Source organism: Castor canadensis, chromosome 6 (assembly GCF_047511655.1).
Source record: "Castor canadensis chromosome 6, mCasCan1.hap1v2, whole genome shotgun sequence".
Lineage (NCBI taxonomy): Eukaryota > Metazoa > Chordata > Mammalia > Rodentia > Castoridae > Castor > Castor canadensis.
In genome coordinates this window covers 6,569,733-6,585,422 of record NC_133391.1, presented here as the reverse complement: position 1 = coordinate 6,585,422, position 15,690 = coordinate 6,569,733, and the positions used below count along the sequence as shown (strand labels likewise).

The 15,690-nt window shown below is 38.7% G+C and overlaps 1 pseudogene; it reads left to right on the top strand.

Annotated features, from left to right (window-relative positions):
* The first annotated feature begins 14,323 nt into the window (after positions 1–14,323).
* LOC109701945 (olfactory receptor 2AE1-like) lies at positions 14,324–15,260 on the top strand (annotated as a pseudogene).
* Positions 15,261–15,690: the final 430 nt, after the last annotated feature.

The following is a 15,690-nucleotide window of genomic DNA, read 5'->3' as shown; positions in this document are numbered from 1 at the left end:
TTCCTGTTGCTATAACCATGCTCTTTCCTGTCTCAGTTACTCCATTTACCTCTTTTCTGTTCCATATTCTCTTATCCCCTCAGCTTCAAAGTTGTATTGTCTGTGAATGCTATCCAGCCCACAGAGTGTGTCATAGGTAGAAACTTTTAATCTTCCAAGTATATGTAGAACACAAAGTCCCTTAATAGTAAGATGAGATTTACTTAATTACACAACCCCATTCTTGGGAAAATTACTGTGAATTCTGAGGCATATGTCCCCTTGACTTTTGGTAGCTTTGATTTCTGCTCAGTTCTCACTCCTCACTTGGGGCACTGCTTGTGTCCGGTTGTCTCTGGTACAGTATCAACTCAACTTGGAGGACCAAGTCCCTGTTTTTTAAACTCTCAACACTGCACAGCAACAGCAAGAGATTTGGGAGTTAACAGCAAGGGAGGTTTGCATTACAATGTGATTCGGCAGATAATTTAAATATGTTGGGATTCAGTTATTTCTGTAGGAGCATATTCCATCCTCCCACTTTTTTCAGAACCCTCTCTTTCTCCATAGTTATTTCTTGCCCACAAAGCCTCAATGAAGACCAATTACCTGGTTTCTTTTTTTTCCTGGAACTCTAAGTTACCCCCAAGTAAGTTAGGAAGTCTCATTACCAAGGAAAGTCATTTGATTCCCCAATAGAAAATTTGGCAACAATTAGGAACAACAACTTTTTTCCTGTTACAGAAATGTTTCATAAGAATCCCTTATTGGTGTAGCAGAGCCCAGCCAAAGTGATCAAGGAGAAAAACAAAGGCCATCATTTTATCATTATTCATTGTTTTTTATTTTTCCTGGTAGTTGAATTCAGGGCCCTGTGTTTGCTAACAGACACGCTACCTCTTGAGCCATGTCCCCAGACCTTTTTGTTTCAGGTGTTTTACAAACAGGTCTTGCCTTTGTGTCTATGTTGGCCTGGTCTGTGGGCCTCCTATTTATGTTTCCCATGTAGCTGGGATGACAGGGCCAGCACACACAGCTTTTATTGGTTGAGATGGGGTTTCATGAACTTTTTTGCTTGGCTTGGCCTTAAACCACAATCCTCCTGATCTCTGCTTCCCAAGTAGCTAATAGTACAAGCATAAGCCACCAAACCTGGCTCCATCATTTTTATTATTAATTCTTATTCCACTCCTTATAAAATAGCTTCATTGAGATACAATCCACATATCCTATTATTTACCTCTTTAAAGTATACAATTAAATGGATTTCAGGATTTCACAGGTTTGTACCCATCAACACAATTTCAAAACATTTTCCTTACCTCAAAAAGAAAAATAGAGGGGATGAAATAATTTGGTTATAATACATGTGTACATGGAAATGTCACAATGAAACCCCCTGTACAGCTATCTTAAACAAAAATGTCATGTTTTATTTTTACAAAAACAGAGAACAGAAAGGCAAAATAGGTCTTGTCTGGGGACTGGCACCAAAGGGAGGGTATAAGGAAAGGGTATAGGAGGGTGAATATGGTGGGAATATTATGTACTTATGTATGAAAATGGAAAAATGAGACCTGTTGAAACTGTTCCAGGAATGGGGGGAGGGGGGATAAAGAAGAATGATGAGGAGGTAAATTCAACATGATATATTGTGAGAACTTTTGTGAATGTTACAATGTACCCCCAGCACAATAATAACAGAAAAAGGAAAAAATAAAAAAAGAAACTAATATGGGTTTAAAGGTTGAAAAATGTAAATGGAAATGAATGGAAACTTCTCTGCCCAAATTTGTTTAATATAAAGTCTGCTGAAAATATCAGAAGTGGAGGTAATTGATCCCACTACCATGAGGTACTGGTAAACACCTTAAGGAGCTCAACTTGTTGTAAACAACAAAATACAATGAATGTTACATTTACATAAGGCCAAATATAAGATGCATTGTTTTATATACAATAACCAAGCCTAACCAAACCAAAACAAATGAAAATAAAACAAAAACTCCTAAACCCTAAACGGTTTAGCTGTTATTTTCAACTCTTCATCTCCCTTAAACACAAGCAATCCCAACCTACTTTCTATCCCTGTGGATTTTTTACACTGGGCTGTTTTTTTCAGTAGTGGGGGTTGACTTCAGGGCTTCGTGCTTGCTAGGCAGGGCTCTATCACTTGAACCACACCTTCAGCCCGTACTCAGGACTTTTTGTATGGATGGAATCATATACTATGTGATCTTTTCAGTCTGGATTCTTTCACTTAGCAGAATGTTCACTCACGTTGTGACACATATCAGCACTCTTCCTTTATGTGGTTGCATATTATTCCTTTGTAAGAAGGCACCACGTTTTGTTTATTTGGAAATTTGTGCTTTTTCAAGTTATGAACACAGCTGCTATATATTCATGTATACATATGTTTTCAGCTCTCTTGAGTAAATACTTAGGAGTTGCATTGCTGGGGCAGGTGGTAACTCTTGGTTTGACTTTTTAAGAAACTGTCAAACTGACTTCCATGGCAGCTGTATTATTTTTACATTCCTACCAGCAGTATGTGAAAGTTCCAACTTAGCCACATTCTTGCCAACTCTTGTTATTGTGTGTGTTTACATTCTAGCCATCCTAGCAGATGTAAGTGGTATTTCATTGTGGTTTTGTCAGCCTCTTTCTATGTGCTTATTGGCCACTTATACACCTTCTTTGGAGAATAACCCATTTAAATCCTTTACTAATTAAAAAAATTAGGTCATTTGTGTTTGTGCTGTTGCACTGTAAGAGCTCTTTATATATTATGAATATTAAATACATATCAGATAAATTGTTTCCAAATATTCTCTCCTACCCTGTGGGTTATCTTTCACCTTCTTCATAGTATTCTTTGACTCATGAGTTTTAAAAATTTTTGATGAAGTCCAATTTATTTAATTTTTCTTTTTTGTTTGTGATTTTTGTGTCATAACTAAGAAGACATTGTTAAATCCATGAAGATTTATACCTATGTTTCCATCTAGGAATTTTATAGTTTTAACTTTTGCAGTTTTTTTCTTTTTGAGACAGCATCTTGCTATGTAGCCAGGCTGGCTTCAAACTCACTGTCCTTCTGCCTCAGTCTCCCAAATGTTGGGATTACAGGCATAGGATACATGCTTGAATCTCTAATCAGTTTTGAATTAATTTTCACAGAGGAACAAAGACAAAGATGACATTACACTTCTCATCGGAAGTAACATAAGTGAGAAAATTCTTTATAAAACACTAAAAGGAGATTCCTAAAGTTCTAAAACTGGCAGGGACACACTTAGAAACAAAGGAGTTTATCTGGCTAGAGTCCTCTAACAAGGTTGCCTATAATTCCTACCAAGCAAAATCCAACTCTACCATGTTGGTGTTTACCTAGGTCATGGGGCTCGGAGCATTTCATTCTATACTGTTGTGGGTGTCCTTTTGTCTCACACCTCTGGCCATTTTTTTTGGTTGAGTCCATTAGTGTCTTTAGCCATAACACAAGTGATGGAGTGGAAAAGAGAGTACTGTGCCTCCCAAATCCCCCATGAACCTGAGCTCAGAGACACATCCTTTAGCCCACATCTTCCTCTTCATACCTGTTCACACTCCAGTTTCATGGTATGTTCATCTCCGTGGACGTCCTGCACTTAGATAGGGTGGGTGCACTGATTAACTTCCCAGTGGCCACTCCTCCACCTCTTGCCTTCTCTCTGGGTTCATCCTAATTCAACTGTTTGGTATTCTCTCTCTATGTACTTCAGAAGAGGAGTCCCATGTGAAGGAATTCTGATCAGTGCAGATGATACAAGAAATTTTCCAAGGTTCTTCTAAGGAATGCTTTTGTAGATCTTAAACAAGGGATGAGTGGATAAAGAAATCATGGCACATATACACAATTGTGTATTAGTCATCCATAAAGAAGAGTGAAATTATGTCATTTGCAGGAAAATGGATGGAACAGGAGCTCATCATATTATGTGACAAGTCAGGCTCAGAAAGACTACTATCACATGTTTTCTGTCATATATGGAATCTAGGTTTAAAATACAAAAAAAAACAGAGATATGAACGTAAAGGGAGACTATTTGGGAGAGGACTAGTGGGAGGATAAAAGAGGACAAAAGAGAGAGATGGTGGAGAATATGATCAAAGTACATTGTATACATGTTTGAAAATGTCAAACAAAACCCATTATTTTGTAAAATATAAAAGACAATAAAGTATAATGGAAATGTCACAAAAAGAGACATTTGGAAGTCATTGCCCAATGTCTGATGTTACCGGCTATATTGGAACTGAGGAAATGTAGGAAGGGTGGAAAGTTAGGAAAATACAGTCTTTGTTGCCCTAGTGAAACCATTAGAGCTCAGTTGGATAAAGTAGATCATTGAGACATACACTTAAACCAATCTTGGGACCATGACTCCATTCTCTCTCTCTCTCTCTCTCTCTCTCTCTCTCTCTCTCTCTCCCTGCCTCACCCCATAAAGTGATCAAATTTACACTGCCAAGTGATATTCACCATGATGTTTGGCCTTGGTGCTGCCAAAAGTTCAAAATAAATCTTTCCATCTTTTAAGTTTTTTAAATCTCAAGTATTTCCCCCCACAACAACAGAAAGCGGGTGACACAAAAAATTAGAATGAGAAATGGGGTTGTTGCTGTGACCATAGCTGACAATGTGGTTCAGAAGCCTTTGAATTGGTTTGTGGAGAGTTTGGAAAGGTTTGGAAATTAAGGCTAGAGAAGTTGTAATACATCATAAATGGATCTTAATGGGTAATTTTGATGAGGACTTGGAAGACCAGAATGCAACAGGAATGTGCTGTGCTGATGAATTTCAGATGGAAATGAGGATTTTATTGGAAAGAAGACTAGAAGATCTTTGCATTGCACTCTGTTAAAGAACTCATCTACATTTTGTTCATGTCCCAAGAGTTTGTGTGAGCCTGAATTCAAAGGTAATGGACTAATTAGAGGAAATTTCAAGAGAGCATTCAGGTTGAGGTGTGGGTATTGTTGGCTGCTTTTAGCCAGATTTACAATAAGAATCAGGAACAAAACCAGAGTACAAATATTTGAAAACTTGCAGTTTGGCCAGAAAAAACATTTGTAAATTTGTGGACAAGGAGTGTGTGGTTGCTGAAGAAATTAGCACCATTAAATAAAAGTCATGGATTTTGCAGTAGGATGATAGGAAAGAGGATTGATGGTCAGTTCAGAAGTCAGCAAGACCTCCTCCTGTCACAGGCTCAGGGTGTAAACTTGGTTTAAAGACTTTTCTTTGGGCAAAGAACCCCAGAGTAACTTTCTGACACAGGGCCACCTGGGGAATTATCTTCCTGAGTTCCTTTCACTGTATTTAGCTACCTAGGTACTCACTGATCACTGCAGCCATGGTTTGAGTGGTCCCTGGAAGTATAGTTTGAACTGGCAGCAGATCTTGGTATTACCCACGTGCTGCTGATTATGTAGCCAGGGAGATGGTAAGAGCTGTGGGATCTCAATGGCTTCCACCAAGATTTCAAAGGAATGCCTGAGAGGCCAGGCAACTACAATGGAGACTTCAGGAAGTTAGAAATGCCAGGAACATGGGCTGTTTGCTGAGGAAAGCCACATGCAGTGAGCGGAGCCAACTCCAGAGAGTGGCCATGTGGGCAACAGCTGACAATAGTTTTGAGTTGGAGATTCCCAAGTCCTTCAAAGTTGACGTCACACTCCCATGTGTCCCAGATGGAGGAGGTAGAGGTATAGAATTTGACGTTTGTCCTGTAGGATTTCAGCCTTGCTTTGATATGATCCTTCTTTTCTATGCACCTATCTCTCCATTTTAGAATGGGAATATTTACCCTGTGCCATTGTGTCTTGCAATTGTGTAAGTTTACTTTTAGATGTTTTCAGGGGCTCAGAGCTTGGAGTTTGCCTTGGGTCTCAGAAGAGATTTTTTTTTATTGTTGTGATGGATGAGGGTACATTGTGGCATTTACAAAAGTTCTTACAATATACCAAATATGTCATACTTGAATTCACCCCCTCCATCTTTCTCCTTTATCCCTCCCTCTCCCCATTCCAGTAATAGTTTCAACAGGTCTCATTTTTTTCATTTACTTACACGTGTATACAGTGTTTGCACTAAATTCATCCTCCCACATTCTTTCCTCACCTCCCCCCCTCCTTCTATTACCAATCCCCCCAGGCAGGACCTGTTCTGCCCTCCTGTTCTCCAATTTTGTAAAAGAAAAAAAAATGACATTTTTGTTTTTTTTAAGGTAGCTATACAGGGAGTTTCCTTGTGACATTTCCATGTATATATGTATTATAATCTGAATTGGTTCATCTCCTCTATTTTTCTCCTTTCTACCCCTGCTTATGGTGATTTCAGTAGGTCTAAAAATCCTATATTAATTCTTGTATAGAGAGTACTTCAACCGTATTCATCTTCTTAACTTCCTTCTTTTACCCTCCTTCTTTCTTAAGTGACCTCCCCTTAGTGTGACTTGTTTTTCATAATACTACTAAGTATTATGTAATACTATTAAGTATTATGTATTGTATTAAGTTTGTATTCCACATATGAGAGAAAACATGTGGCTTTTAGCCTCTCAGAAAAGAGTTTAAACTTGAACTTTTGAACAATGCTGAAACTGTTGAGACTTTGGGAACTCTTGGTGTTGGATTAAATTCATTTTTTATTAGGAAATGGACATCAGCCTTTTGGATGGGGGGCAGGGTGTTATAGTTTGGATCTGGAATGTCCCTTAAAGGCTCATGTGTTGAAGACTTGATTGCTACTTGGTGGTGCTATCGGGAGGTGGTAGAAGCTTTTAGAGGTGGAGTTTAGTTGGGTGGAGTTAGGTCATTGGGGGCATACCCATGAAGAAGGTATGGACCTTGTCCCTGCTCTTTCTGTCTTTGTTTGCTTCCTAACTGTCACGAGGAGAGCAGTTTTCCTCTGTCATGTACTCTCTGTCATTTTTTCTGCCTTGAAATGAGCCAGTGACCATGGAATGAAAAGTCTGAAATCATTAGCAAAAATAAAAATTCATCACATGAGATTGTTTAAATCAGATTTACTTATAGATATGAAATCCCTTGATGTGTTATATTCATGTAGTCTATAAAATTGGAATATGACCAAGAGACAAGAACTCAAGTCTTTTCTTGAGTTCCTTTCTATGATATGACACCTTGGGAAACCCTGGAAATGGTCCAGTGGAAAAGAGAGACTAGATATTTCTCAGATTTTTTTCTGAAAAGGGTTGACTGGAAAGGTTGGCAAGAAAGACTTGGGTTTGAAAATGAAAACCCAGTCATGGACTCTAGGGATGGTTTCTCTGCATAGTTAATTTCCCTCTAGAGCGAATGTTCCCATATTCCCACATTCATTGCCTTCAGAGCCAGTCTCTCCCTCCCAAATATCTCATTGCCCTCACCTCTGTAAAGTTTTTTGGAGATGCTTATATCCATGGATACAGCACAGATTAATTGGTATCTTGGGTAATGGCCCTCAGAATGGATTCAGGATGTATCTCCTGGATGTGTATCTCATTGACATCATCTACCTAGTGTTCCAGGTTTTCTTCAGCTGACATCATAGGTCCTTTGGATGAGGGGGATGCTTCAATTCTCACAGATTTTACTCTTGTATCCTCATGAAGAGAATTCCTTATGGTCCCAAACAACAGAAAATCCAAAGCAGATTTTCTTTTGACTCTGGCAGGTAAGACTAATGGAAAATCCTATTGTTCAAGCTCTGAAATTGGGATGAAAAATGTGTTTCAAAAATATGTTTAGAGTTAGAGGAAGCATTTGCATGTTTTCATGGCTCAACTAGGAGAGGTTAAAACATTTCAATTACATAATCTGCCCTGTGGTGAGCTGATGATAGAGCTCAAATCTGAGCACAAATCCCGAGAGTAACATCTCTTAATGCTCTTATGATGCTCTGTCTATAGGGTAATTTGTGGAAATGATGATGACTTGTGGTGGGCCAATGTCCTTTATTCTATTGCATTAGTAAATGGAGATTACAGGGTTTGAAAAAGAATTTTGATAAATCCCTGAGAAAAGTCTTGCTTAGATGATCAATAGCCAATGTGTGTGTCGAGTATGCTGCCTTGTTCATTCACTTCTATGCTTCTTCTGCCCACAGGTCTCTGCAGAGGAAATTCCAGGTAAGATAATGTTGGGACTAGAGGTATCCTGCAAGCAACTATTAGAATCTATGGCATTGTCCCATTATTCCTCAAGTCAGGAGGGAATGTTCAGTCAGCACACAATGAAAGCTCTTGACAAAGTAGAGAAAAAAAGTCATTTTAGGGTCACACATAGGAGTGGAGAATAATTAAGAAGATTGTGTAAGAGAGGAAGAGAGACAAGAGTCAGACGAAAATCCTCAGGTATGGAGATTTGCAAAGATAGTTGAACACTAGTGATGAAAGGAGTAGTCAATATACAATCAAGTAAAAGAATTATGTGCAGCTATCTCAAGAGCTTTCGAGTAATCAGGATCACTATAGGGGGAGTGGCACACAGAAAACTGATTGTGAAATGTCATTATGAGGTGACAGCTATAAAAAGCCCTAGGCAGTATCAGTATCCAGAGATAGTATATGTGACCTCTTTCTTCCTGACCAAATTGTATGGCAAAGAATTCACTTGGTGCTGAGTTCTTTGCTTTAAAACATAAGAGAACAATCTGGAATTGGTGGAGGTCTAGGGACATATTTAGGAAGAATAGCACAAGGAAGGATAGGGTGGGTATTTGGAGGATCAATTTAGATTATTGGGTTTTATTTAAGTAATGCGTCACCATGGAGGTCCAACTCTCCTTATGATTAATACTCACATGAGAACTAAGTAAAGGGGAGATTGGGAAATTCGGCTGATTAAATGTTAAAATTCTATTTTTGACTGGTTGCAGTGGCTCACTTCTAGAGTCCCAGCTATTGGAGAGGCAGAGATCAGGAGGACCACAGTTCGAAGCCAGTCTGGGTAAAAAAGTAGTGAGAACCCTATCTTAACAAATAAACCAGGTGTGGTGGAATGTGCCTGTGGTCTCAGGCTATACAGGAGGCTACAGGGAGGAGGATCATAGTCTGAGGCCAGCCCTGGTCAAAAGTGTTGAGACCCTACCTAAAAAATAACTAAAGCAAAGAAGGGCTGGGGGCATGGCTCAAATAGTAGAGTGTCTGACTAGCAAGCTTGAGGCCTCGAGTTCAAACCCCAGTAGCACCAAAAAATTCTTAGTTTTGTCCCTCCAGATTCATAATTTGGTGGCCACGAATATATGTAGGACATATCTCTGGTTTGTTTTAGTATACATGGATATGATTACTTTATTATGTGTCAACTTGGAACCTATACACATTTCTTTAAATTATATTTCATGTCCTAATGAAGACAGTACAAAATTAATCTGTTATGACTGTCCTATCTATAACCAAAACATGTTCTTCTTTGCCAATAGGGGAACATACAAACACATAAATCATTTCCATGTAAGAAGATACAATATCATTTTTCCTCTTTCACTGAAAATCATTCTATTTCTATCTGACCCATATTCTTCGTTTTATACCCATTTCCTGAAATACTGACAAATGAATTTAATTATTTCTCATACTACTCTTTTTGCGGTACTGGGGTTTGAACTCGGGGCCTACACTGAGGCAGGTGTTTTACCACTTGAGCCGCTCCTCTAGTTCTGTTTTATGTTGGGTATTTTTTGAGATAGGGTCTTGTGAACTATTTTCCCGGCTGGTTTTGAACAGGGAGTCTCCTGATTTCTGCTTCCCTGAGTAGCTATGATTACAGGTGTGAGCCACTAACGCCTGGCTCTTTAATCCTTTAATGTCTTCCTAATCTTTATCCTTCCCGCCATGGCTGCTCTGTTTATGAATTCATTGGGAAGTGAGTGGAGTGACTGAGGGAACGGGGGCTGATATGCAAAGAATGTTATACTTCTTCGAATGGGATAATCTAATCCACAGATGATAGCAATGAGAATTTCTTCTTTGTTTTCAAATGAATATTCTGTACATATGAACCAAACATTTTTGCAGTTCCAGGATATAAAAGGGGATGTATGAACCAGTTGGAGGAAGAATGAGTGCAAACAAAAGCCAAAATAAAGAACTTTGTATTGTCTTCTGGGGAGAGGGTTAGCATGTATTTGTCTGTATGCTGGATGGATTGTACTGTGTTATACAGATGACTTTGTTGTATTTATTTGGAGATTAAGCATGACTGCAGGAGATGTGTATGGGTGCCACATTGACAGAAGATGAACTCTGGTGGCTGTTGATGTGTCAAGTTGCCTAAGATTAACTACATTTCCCTGAATTGCCATTTTTTGTGCTCTGGTTAAGGTTGGCCACAGAGGAGATTCCTGGGAGATTTGGAAGGCAGCAGGGAAGCAGCTGTTTTTCAGTTTACACAGATCATTGCTGACTCATTGGTATGTAGCCACACTTGGACCTGTTGCTGCTCTGTGTTTTCTCAGAATCCTCCTTTATATTCGTTCCCTTTTGTACCAAGTGAGTGCATTCAGCTCCATTCAGAAAGCCTTTAGGATGCACAAGCAACAAAACCCTTCATCCCAGATGCCAAGTCTCTGGAGGTTCATTCTAAGGGCAGGGCGAGGCATGCATAGGCTCTTCCTGAGTCTGCACCTCATCTCTGCATGTCCTGGTCAGGCTACCTGGCTGGTTGGGGGGTGGCTGTCCATAACACTGCCTTGCTGCCATGGCAGCTTGGCTTACTGGCATACTTGTTACAATGTTTAGTGAAGCCTGCTTTAGCACTGCTATAAGGGTCACTTGTTCTGAAATTATTTTGAGGAAAGATGTTTTAGAAGATAGTTTCCACAGGTAGTGGATGGCTTAAGAAAATTTAAATGTAGATGTTGCCAACTATTTGTCCAAAAATCTGAAGTTTTCGTTTATCCTAGACAGGTTGTACAGTGGATTGTTTGCAAGCCTTCTTCCTGTGTGCTGTTACCATGTCTGGCTCCATAGTAAAGATGGAGAAATCTTTATTATGGTCAACAACCAAGATTTAAAAAAAATTTTTATTTTATTCATATGTGCATACAATGCTTGGATCATTTCTCCCCCCTTTCCCCACCCCCTATTTTCCTCCCCGCCCCCTCCCTTACCCTCCTACCCCCTCACTACCCGGAAGAAATTATTTTGCCCTTATCTCTAATTTTGTTGAAGAGAGAGTATAAGCAATAATAGGAAGGACCAAGGGTTTTTGCTAGTTGAGATAAGGATAGCTATACAGGGAGTTGACTCACATTGATTTCCTGTGCGTGTGTATTACCTTCTAAGTTAATTCTTCTTGATCTAACCTTTTCTCTAGTTCCTGGTTCTCTTCTCCTATTGGCCTCAGTTGCTTTAAAGTATCTGCTTTATTTTCTCTGTGTTGAGGGCAACAAATGCTATCTAGTGTTTTAGGTGTCTTACCTATTCTCATACCTTCCTTGTGTGGTCTCGCTTTATCATGTGGTCAAAGTCCAATCCCCTTGAACAACCAAGATTTATTGGTGTACTTTGACCAATAGTTCCCAATTTTGAAATTCTGGGGTCAGTCCAGCATTTTATCATAGAGCAGCATTTTGTACTTTGAAGAGTAAGGCTGTCTGCAAGTGGAAGAACTTGAAGTAGATCCATACTTAAGAATGGAACTACTGCTGGGTGCTGGTAGCTCACACCTGTAATCCTAGCTACTTGGGAGGCTAATATCAGAAGGATCAAAGTTTGAAGCCAGCCCAGGAAATTAGTGTGAGAGTCCTTCATCTCCAAAATAATCAAAGAAAAATGGACTGGAGGTGTGACTCAAGCTGTAGAGCACTTGCTTGGCAAGCTTGAAGCCCTGAATTCAAACTTTAGTCTCTCTCTCTCTTTCACACACACACACACACACACACACGTGACTGTAAGTTCCAGTGGGGCTGACTATGCACATTTCTTTTGTATGTTCTGTGACTCTGCTTGTTACAGTCTTCTGTTCTATTTTGATCCTTGTGGTTGTTTTTTTTTTAAACATGGCCATTTACCCCTGTAAGTTTTAAATGTTTCTCATAGACCCACTCATTTGTGAGTAGAGGTGTTCTTCTAGAATTACTTATAACTCTTGCCTTTGGACTGTATTTATGATTAAAATTATGTTTTCCAGAGGAATTTTTGGATCACTCTCAGCTAATTGCAAAATTTAGTGCTTGATTGTGTAAATCTTTGGTAGTAGTCAAACATCAGGTGCCAAGAAAGGAGGGTTAGTTCAGTGAAATTAATATTTTATGAGGTGTGATTTTTATCTTCAGGTGAGATAGAAAGATGAATTCATTATATATAGTAATAAATTTTTCTCATTTTGTAAATAATATAAGCAAAAATCCAAGAACATCTTAATAAATAAGAATAAAATAATTTGAATGACTATCAGGTTAATTTAAACCTTGATTTCAGGAGAATACTAAAACCACTTGTTCAGAGTTTCGAAGAAAATTCTGATATTAATGAACCTGCATTCTCCTTTTACTTTTTACAGTATTTCTTTTGGATGTAAGAAAGTGATAGAATTGAGCCAACATGTAGGACTGAGTTTGTGAGAAAGACAACTCAGATTGTCAGTTTAAAGCATACATTTTATGATGGAGAGGTTGTATTTGACTAAGATACATTGTAAGCATTTTTGTAAATGTCACAATGTACTCCAGTACAATAATCATATAATAAAAAAAAACAAAGAATTATTTATACATTTAAGAAAACCCCAAAACTTCAGGTGATTTTTTTCAAAGAAAGGGATCTTGAATTACCTTTTTACTGGGAAAAAAATAAAAAAATAAGGTGAGTGCCATTAGCTAATTTAAAAATAAAACTTTATGGCAAGCATGTTGCAAAACAGAAACTGGAGTGTACTAGAATCATTTGTTTTCTATAGAGTATTAGGAGATAATAAATGTTGATATATATTATCAGTGCTTATATTTGAATACATTTTGGTGCTTTTATGAGAACAAATCTTTCATAATTTGACATGTATGGCTTGACTGACCATAACAGTTCTCTTTGAAGGTTTGCTTGGACTGAAATATTATGCAATCCAATGCTGTAAAATCACAAATATTAGAGAGCTTTAAAAGGATTAAAATTTCAGCTAGTCTAGTTTCATACCTACTTTGGGTTTTTGTACAAGGAAGAATTCCATGTTTTAGAGCATTTACCTCAGTATAGACTACTGATGTGTTATTAAATGGGATTAAATGTCAGTTAAAATTCAGTAACATCAGCAAAATATTTTGGAGTATGGTTAGCTAGGTGGTGGAATATAATACTGATTAATTTCTTAAGAGTGTGTATGGGCATTTATGTATATACTTTTATTTTGCTCATCAACATTTAAACATATTAGGTTAATATTTAAGATTAGGGCTTAGAACATGATTTAGTCTTTTTTATTCATTTATATGGTATTTAGAAGTGTAATAAAAGTGTAAATGTGAATGAAGAAAAAAAAGAAGGGTCAAGTTTCTGCAAGATACCCACACCACTAATTCAAGAGGCAACAAGAACCAACAGGGGTTTCGGTTGGTCTTTGGTGGGGTTATAGCTCATGATGGTGGGCTCTAACCTATGCTTTATTCACCTTTCTATCTTTCTTTCTTCTTTTATTTTTTTGGTGGCATTGGGGTTTGAACTCAGGGCCTCATAATTGCTAGGCAGGTGCTCTACCAATAGAGTCCTTCTGCCAGCCCCACCCTTATTTCTATACATTTTTCTGACTGCTTATCCCATGGATTTTACGTTCTAGCATCAGACACGAAAGTGACACACAGTTCTACATAGACTGGTTAACCAGATTCCACAAGCTTGTAAGACCAAAGTTCTGTGAAGAAATTCATTACCCTAATATGTACTTATAGAAATAGCTTAGTAGTTCTGCTTCTGTGATTGGACACTGACTGATAGAATAAACAATAAAATTAAAAAGTCCCTAACACACAGTATATACACACAACATGCAAGTATACATATAAATACATAAATATTTCTAAATGAGAAGAGACTTAAAATTTAGCACTTAATGGAGTCTAGATACTCCGGAATTTTAGAGTGATCATGATTTTAGCTTCTCTTTCTAAAAATAGTATTTCAATAATTACAGGTGTTGAATGATTATGAACAGTGAAAAAAGAACTCTTTCAAATTCTGTCCTAGATCAAAAAGTGGTTATTGATCAAAAACCATTATTGTGTGGTATGCTGGACTCCAGTATTTCTAATCCATCTTCATCTCCACTCCCTGTTTCCCCAGAGACTGAGAAAGGGAACATGTGGCAGAAGAATCAGACCTCTCTGGCAGACTTCATCCTTGAAGGGCTCTTTGATGACTCCTTCAACCACCTTTTCTTTGTCCTCTTGATTATGGCGATCTTCCTTCTTGCAGTGAGTGGCAACACCCTCACCATTCTCCTCATCTGTGCTGATCCCCAGCTTCACACACCGATGTACTTCCTGCTCAGCCAGCTTTCCCTCATGGATCTGATGCACGTCTCCACAACCATCCCCAAGATGGCTGCCAACTACCTCACTGGGAAGAAGTCCATCTCCTTTGTCAGTTGTGCAATCAACACTTCCTCTATTTGTCTGTGGGTGGTGCTGAGTGTCTTCTCCTAGCTCTCATGTCCTATGACCGCTATGTTGCCATCTGTCATCCTCTGCATTGCACTGTGCTCATGAGCAGAAAGGTGGTTCTGATGATGGCTGTCATGTCATGGTTGGGTGGATCCATGAACTCCCTAGTTATCACAGTGCTCCTGATGCATTTCCCTTTTTGTGGGCCTCGGATAATTTACCACTTCTACTGTGAGTTTCCAGCTGTGGTGAAGTTGGTATGTGGTGACATCACTGTTTATGAGACCACAGTGTACATCAGCACCTTCACAGTTATTCTCCTCCCCATCATCCTGGTGTCTACATCTTATGGCTTTATTCTCTACAGTGTCATGCAGCTGCGTTCATCTGGGAGTAAGAGAAATGCCTTTGCCACTTGTAGCTCTCACCTCACTGTGGTTTCGCTCTTTTTTGGTGCTGGCCTCTTCTCCTATTTGAGGCCCAGGTCCCAGCGCACTCCACTGCAAGACAAAGTTGGTTCTGTGTTCTAGAGCGTCATCGCTCCACACTGAATCCTCTGATTTACACTCTCTGGAATAAGGATGTAGCTAAGGCTCTGAGGAGGGTGCTGAGGAGAGATATAATCACTCAGTGAGTGCTGTTGTAGTTGCCCTCAATACAGAATGGACTAGGATAAGCTACTTAGATTGAAGCCATCTGTCATTTCTGGTGAACATACAAAGGGGCAGCTAAACACCCCCACTCACATGAAGGCTCAGATGGGATATTGGGACGATGAAATAAAAATCTGGTTAACAGTCAGAATTCCTAACAAGGTCAGCTATCTAAAATCAGTCTGTTTGAAAGACTAAGGAAAACTTTTTTGCTGTCCCTCCCTTTTCAAATTCAAATTAGCAAAAGAAAAGGATTTGGTTGCTTTTTTTAAATCTCAAGTATACTTATCTTCTGGATTATTATTTATTAATCTTTTCTCTCCCACAGAGAGCTATTGCTTTTCTGTTTGTCTTGTTTTGTGCCCAGACAACGTGGCTGGACATTCTGCTCATTGAGGCAAGAACTTTGCT